Source organism: Salvelinus alpinus, chromosome 8 (genome assembly GCF_045679555.1).
Source record: "Salvelinus alpinus chromosome 8, SLU_Salpinus.1, whole genome shotgun sequence".
In the NCBI taxonomy this organism is placed as follows: Eukaryota; Metazoa; Chordata; class Actinopteri; order Salmoniformes; family Salmonidae; genus Salvelinus; species Salvelinus alpinus.
Genome location: NC_092093.1, coordinates 63,798,114 through 63,805,889, shown reverse-complemented (window position 1 = coordinate 63,805,889; position 7,776 = coordinate 63,798,114).

The following is a 7,776-nucleotide window of genomic DNA, read 5'->3' as shown; positions in this document are numbered from 1 at the left end:
TGTGTGTGTGTGCACCTTTGTGTGTGCATGTGTGCGTGTATGAATGTGTATGAGCATGTAAGAGTGTGTGCATGTGCACATTTGTGTGTATGCACACGTGTGTGTGTGCATGTATGAGTGTTTAAGAGCGTGTGTGTGTGTTTTTGCAGGCATGTGTGTGTGTAGTGAGTGTTCCTGATCTGTGGGTCCTGCAGCTTGTTAGTCATGCTCGTTAATATGTGTCTGCTTTACAGGCCCTGTTCAAAGACTGCCGTGGCATTTCATCTAGCTAGATCACTTTCTACACTACTGACTGACTGGAGGAGAAGAGGAGGAGGAGTAAGAGCAGGAGGAGGAGGTGGAGAAGAGGAGAAAAGAAGAGGAGACAAGAGGAGACAAGAGAAGAGGAGACAGAAGAGGAGACAAGAGGAGACAAGAGAAGAGGAGACAGAAGAGGAGACAAGAGGCGACAAGAGAAGAGGAGACAGAAGAGGAGGAAAGAAGAAGAGAGAAGAGAAGAGGAGACAGAAGAGGAGGAAAGAAGAGGAGAGAAGAGGAGACAAGAGAAGAGGAGACAGAAGAGGAGACAGAAGAGGAGACAAGAGGAGACAAGAGAAGAGGAGACAGAAGAGGAGACAGAAGAGGAGGAAAGAAGAGGAGAGAAGAGGAGACAAGAGAAGAGGAGACAGAAGAGGAGACAAGAGAAGATGAGACAGAAGAGGAGGAAAGAAGAAGAGAGAAGAGAAGAGGAGACAGAAGAGGGGGAAAGAATAAGAGAGAAGAGAAGAGGAGACAGAAGAGGGGGAAAGAAGAGGAGAGAAGAGGAGACAAGAGAAGAGGAGACAGAAGAGGCGACAGAAGAGGAGACAAGAGAAGAGGAGACAGAACAGGAGGAAAGAAGGGGAGAGAAGAGGAGACAAGAGAAGAGGAGACAGAAGAGGAGACAGAAGAGGAGACAGAAGAGGAGAGAAGAGGAGACAGAAGAGGAGGAAAAAAGAAAAAAGAAGGAAGAAAGAAGAAGGTAGAGTAGCTGCTGCCTTGGCAGGAACTAATGGACCACAGGAATAGTAGCTGCTGCCTTGGCAGGAACTAATGGACCACAGGAATAGTAGCTGCTGCCTTGGCAGGAACTAATGGACCACAGGAATAGTAGCTGCTGCCTTGGCAGGAACTAATGGACCACAGGAATAGTAGCTGCTGCCTTGGCAGGAACTAATGGACAACAGGAATAGTAGCTGCAGCTTTGGCAGGAACTAATGGACAACAGGAATAGTAGCTGCTGCCTTGGCACGAACTAATGGACAACAGGAATAGTAGCTGCTGCCTTGGCAGGAACTAATGGACAACAGGAATAGTAGCTGCTGCCTTGGCAGGAACTAATGGACCACAGGAATAGTAGCTGCTGCCTTGGCAGGAACTAATGGACAACAGGAAAAGTAGCTGCTGCCTTGGCAGGAACTAATGGACAACAGGAATAGTAGCTGCAGCCTTGGCAGGAACTAATGGACAACAGGAATAGTAGCTGCTGCCTTGGCAGGAACTAATGGACAACAGGAATAGTAGCTGTAGCCTTGGCAGAAACTAATGGACAACAGGAATAGTAGCTGCTGCCTTGGCACGAACTAATGGACAACAGGAATAGTAGTTGCTGCCTTGGCAGGAACTAATGGACAACAGGAATAGTAGCTGCTGCCTTGGCAGGAACAAATGGACCACAGGAAGAATAGCTGCTGCCTTGGCTGGAACGAATGGACCCCAGGAAGAGTAGCTGCTGCCTTGGCAGGAACTAATGGACCACAGGAATAGTAGCTGCTGCCTTGGCGGGAACTAATGGACAACAGGAATAGTAGCTGCTGCCTTGGCAGGAACTAATGGACAACAGGAATAGTAGCTGCAGCCTTGGCAGGAACTAATGGACAACAGGAATAGTAGCTGCTGCCTTGGCAGGAACTAATGGACAACAGGAATAGTAGCTGTAGCCTTGGCAGAAACTAATGGACAACAGGAATAGTAGCTGCTGCCTTGGCACGAACTAATGGACAACAGGAATAGTAGTTGCTGCCTTGGCAGGAACTAATGGACAACAGGAATAGTAGCTGCTGCCTTGGCAGGAACAAATGGACCACAGGAAGAATAGCTGCTGCCTTGGCTGGAACGAATGGACCCCAGGAAGAGTAGCTGCTGCCTTGGCAGGAACTAATGGACCCTAGGAAGAGAAGCTGCTGCCTTGGCAGGAACTAATGGACCTCAGGAAGAGTAGCTGCTGCCTTGGCAGGAACTAATGGACCTCAGGAAGAGTAGCTGCTGCCTTGGCAGGAACTAATGGACCTCAGGAAGAGTAGCTGCTGCCTTGGCAGGAACTAATGGGCCCTAGGAAGAGTAGCTGCTGCCTTGGCAGGAACTAATGGACCACAGGAAGAGTAGCTGCTGCCTTGGCAGGAACTAATGGACCCCAGGAAAAGTAGCTGCTGCCTTGGCAGGAACTAATGGACCTCAGGAAGAGTAGCTGCTGCCTTGGCAGGAACTAATGGGCCCCAGGAAGGGTAGCTGCTGCCTTGGCAGGAACCAATGGGCCCCAGGAAGAGTAGCTGCTGCCTTGGCAGGACCTAATGGACCACAGGAAGAGTAGCTGCTGCCTTGGCAGGAACTAATGGACCTCAGGAAGAGTAGCTGCTGCCTTGGCAGGAACTAATGGGCCCCAGGAAGAGTAGCTGCTGCCTTGGCAGGAACTAATGGGCCCCAGGAAGAGTAGCTGCAGCCTTGGCAGGACCTAATGGACCACAGGAAGAGTAGCTGCTGCCTTGGCAGGAACTAATGGGGATCCTTAATAAATACAAATACAGAGAAGAGAGAAGAGGAAGGGGGGAAGGAGGAATGATGAACACCAGGAGAGAAGAGGAGGAGAAGAAGGAGGAATGGTGAACACCAGGAGAGAAGAAGAGGAGAAGAAGGGGGAATGGTGAACACCAGGAGAGAAGAGGAGGAGAAGAAGGAGGAATGGTGAACACCAGGAGAGAAGAGGAGGAGAAGAAAGAGGAATGGTGAACACCAGGAGAGAAGAGGAGGAGAAGAAGGAGGAATGGTGAACACTAGGAGAGAAGAGGAGGAGAAGAAAGAGGAATGGTGAACACCAGGAGAGAAGAGGAGGAGAAGAAGGAGGAATGGTGAACACCAGGAGAGAAGAAGAGGAGAAGAAGGAGGAATGGTGAACACCAGGAGAGAAGAGGAGGAGAAGAAGGAGGAATGGTGAACACCAGGAGAGAAGAGGAGGAGAAGAAGGGGGAATGGTGAACACCAGGAGAGAAGAGGAGGAGAAGAAGGAGGAATGGTGAACACCAGGAAAGAAGAGGAGGAGAAGAAAGAGGAATGGTGAACACCAGGAGAGAAGAGGAGGAGAAGAAGGAGGAATGGTGAACACCAGGAGAGAAGAAGAGGAGAAGAAGGGGGAATGGTGAACACCAGGAGAGAAGAGGAGGAGAAGAAGGAGGAATGGTGAACACCAGGAGAGAAGAGGAGGAGAAGAAGGAGGAATGGTGAACACCAGGAGAGAAGAGGAGGAGAAGAAGGATGAATGGTGAACACCAGGAGAGAAGAGGAGGAGAAGAAGGAGGAATGGTGAACACCAGGAGAGAAGAAGAGGAGAAGAAGGAGGAATGGTGAACACCAGGAGAGAAGAGGAGGAGAAGAAGGAGGAATGGTGAACACCAGGAGAGAAGAGAACACCAGAGCCTACTGAAACCAATGCCACATCACACCATCTTCTACCTGACACAGTGTGTGACCATTCACTTGCCCTCTCTGGCTACTTCTCCCTCCCTTGTCTCTCTCTCTCCCCCTCCACCTCCCTCCCTCTCTCTCTCTCTCCTTCCACCTCCCTCCCTCTCTCTCTCGCTCGCTCGCTCGCTCGCTCGCTCCCTCCACCTCCCTCCCTCTCTCTCTCCCTCCACCTCTCTCACTCCCTCCATCTCCCTCGCTCTCTCCTCCTTCTCCAAAGGCACACCAGCACCTCCAGGCCCTGAGAGCAAGGCTTTCTGGGATATCAGAAACAGATGTGCCTCCTGCCCTGATCTCTACAAACATACACACTCCTTTGACGACAACACACACACACGCACACATACATTCCCCACACACACACCCTGCAGCAGATGAGAACCGGCACCAGGACCCAGTCAGAGTGACGGGCCAGCGTGACCCTGGGCGTGACCCCAGCCTGAAGCACCTCAGACAGGAAAGGACTGCAATAGGGTTCAGCTGTGATCCTCCTCCCCTCTGCCTCCCCCCCTCGTCCCCCGGTCTCATTAAGACAAACTGTTTTTAAAAGCAAAGCAGCTTTCACTACCACTTAAAGCAACACCCTGGAGCTAACACAGGGAGGGAGAGGTGGGGAAAGAAGGAGACAGAGAGGGAGAGAAGGATGGGGAAAGAAGGAGACAGAGAGGGAGAGAAGGTGGCGAAAGAAGGAGACAGAGAGGGAGAGAAGGTGGGGAAAGAAGGAGACAGAGAGGGAGAGAAGGTGGCGAAAGAAGGAGACAGAGAGGGAGAGAAGGTGGGGAAAGAAGGAGACAGAGAGGGAGAAAAGGATGGGGAAAGAAGGAGACAGAGAGGGAGAGAAGGATGGGGAAAGAAGGAGACAGAGAGGGAGAGAAGGTGGGGAAAGAAGGAGACAGAGAGGGAGAGAAGGTGGGGAAAGAAGGAGACAGAGAGGGAGAGAAGGTGGGGAAAGAAGGAGACAGAGAGGGAGAGAAGGTGGGGAAAGAAGGAGACAGAGAGGGAGAGAAGGATGGGGAAAGAAGGAGACAGAGAGGGAGAGAAGGATGGGGAAAGAAGGAGACAGAGAGGGAGAGAAGGATGGGGAAAGAAGGAGACAGAGAGGGAGAGAAGGATGGGGAAAGAAGGAGACAGAGAGGGAGAGAAGGTGGGGAAAGAAGGAGACAGAGAGGGAGAGAAGGATGGGGAAAGAAGGAGACAGAGAGGGAGAGAAGGATGGGGAAAGAAGGAGACAGAGAGGGAGAGAAGGTGGGGAAAGAAGGAGACAGAGAGGGAGAGAAGGTGGGGAAAGAAGGAGACAGAGAGGGAGAGAAGGATGGGGAAAGAAGGAGACAGAGAGGGAGAGAAGGTGGGGGAAAGAAGGAGACAGAGAGGGAGAGAAGGATGGGGAAAGAAGGAGACAGAGAGGGAGAGAAGGATGGGGAAAGAAGGAGGGAGAGAGGGAGAGAAGGATGGGGAAAGAAGGAGACAGAGAGGGAGAGAAGGTGGGGAAAGAAGGAGACAGAGAGGGAGAGAAGGATGGGGAAAGAAGGAGACAGAGAGGGAGAGAAGGATGGGGAAAGAAGGAGACAGAGAGGGAGAGAAGGTGGGGAAAGAAGGAGACAGAGAGGGAGAGAAGGTGGGGAAAGAAGGAGACAGAGAGGGAGAGAAGGATGGGGAAAGAAGGAGACAGAGAGGGAGAGAAGGATGGGTACAAAGAGAGAACAAAAGATCAAGGTAGAGGAAAAGGCCAAGAGAAAAAAGACAATCAGAAAGAAAGGGGAGAGGAAGAGGGACAGAGAGAGGGGGAAAGAGAGAGGGGGGAGGAAGAGAGAGAGAGAAACAGGGGGGGAGAGAGGGAGAGGAATAGAGGGGGAGGGAGAGAGATAGAGAGAGAGAGAGGGAGGGAGGGAGGGAGGGAGGGAGGGAGGGAGGGAGGGAGGGAGGGAGGGAGGGAGGGAGGGAGGGAGGGAGGGAGGGAGGGAGAGAGGGAGGGAGAGGGAGAGAAAGAGAGAGAGGGAGAGAGAGCGGGGGAGGGAGAGGGACAGAGAAAGAGAGAGAGAGAGGGAGAGGGAGAGGGGGAGGGAGAGCTCATATCACATGCAGCTGTCAAAAGGCACTCGCATCACAGAATGCATTGCGACTTGGCATCGCTGTCCTAATAAGAGCATGCAGCGTCATGGTTACGTCTCATATCAAAACATTACAAACAAGTTTTAATTGCACAGGAGGCATATGAGGTCCCTTATTAATGACGATAAAGTAATGTCATTATATCTGGCACTGGAACAGCCAGCCTGCTTGGAGCCAAGCTGTTGTGTTTGTGTATAAAAACAACGTATTATTCTGTCTAGGTACTTAAAATAACCTCTACACTGCTCCACTCTCCACTCCTTCATCCCCCTCTTTCTCTCTCCCTATTCATGATAGTGAGTATGTTATTGTATGGTGTTTGTCATTGTAGCGTTGTTTATGCATGAATATTGTGAGAAAAATGTAAGTCTGGCATCCATGTGACCGCTGTAATATTTAGCTCCTTTGTAATCATGTTTCACAGTGGATCCGCATAAACTATTCAAATCAATGTGTGTGTGTGTGTGTGTGTGTGTGTGTGTGTGTGTGTGTGTGTGTGTGTGTGTGTGTGTGTGTGTGTGTGTGTGTGTGTGTGTGTGTGTGTGTGTGTGTGTGTGTGTGTGTGTGTGTGTGTGTGTGTGTGTGTGTGTGTGTGTGTGAGTGGCAGGGCATGCTGAGGTAGATTAATACGCTGGCTCAGAGGGGGGCTCGTCCATTCAGCTCTGACTGATGTGCGTCCCAAATTGATTTATGAAAACGGCTCTTAATCAATTACGTGTGGAGAAAGAAGGAGAGAGAATGGAGAGAGGAGAAGAGAGGATCCAAGGGGGGTGAGAGTGGGAAAGAGAGAGGATAGAGGGACTGAGAGGAGAACCAGAGGGCAGAGAGGAGAACCAGAGGGCAGAGAGGAAGGGGAAAAGGAGGGAAAGAGAGGTGTGTTGTTGTGTGGTTAGGTGATATGGTCAATCTAGTCTGAATACAGGTTCTGTAGTGTCATCACATGTTGGGATACTGTGCAGTGTGTTCAACCATATTGTGTTACTGGATATCGATGGGCAATGGTATATTGTGAATGGCATTGCATGGTGTCAGGCCTCTATATGTTGCTAGGTGTTGTGTATGTATCATTGTTTTGTTAATAACATACTGTGCTATGTAATAACATTGTTATTAGGGTGCAATAGTATTGCACTTACAGTTGAAGTCGGAAGTTTACATACACTCAGGTTGGAGTAATTAAAACTCATTTTTCAACCACTCCACAGATTTCTTGTTAACAAACTATAGTTTTGGCAAATAGGTTAGGTCATCTACTTTGTGCATGACACAAGTAATTTTTCCAACAATGGTTTACAGACAGATTATTTCACTTATAATTCACTGTATCACAATTCCAGTGGGTCAGAAGTTTACATACACTAAGTTGACTGTGCCTTTTACGGCTTGGAAAATGGCATGGCTTTAGAAGCCTCTGATAGGCTATTTGAGTCATTTGAGTCAATTGGAGCTGAAATAAATAATTCTCTCTACTATTGTTCTGACATTTCACATTCTTAAAATAAAGTGGTGATCCTAACTGACCTAAGGCAGGGAATATTTACTGGGATTAAATGTCAGGAATTGTGAAAAACGGAGTTCAAATGTATTTGGCTAAGGTGTATGTAAACTTCCGACTTCAACTGTATGATGTGATATCATAGTGTTGTTGTGTTAATGTGATATCATAGTGGTGTTGTGTTAATGTGATATCATAGTGTTGTTGTGTTAATGTAATATCATAGTGGTGTTGTGTTAATGTGATATCATAGTGGTGTTGTGTTAATGTGATATCATAGTGGTGTTGTGTTAATGTGATATCATAGTGGTGTTCTGTTAATGTGATATCATAGTGTTGTTGTATTAATGTGATATCATAGTGGTGTTGTGTTAATGTGATATCATAGTGGTGTTGTGTTAATGTGATATCATAGTGGT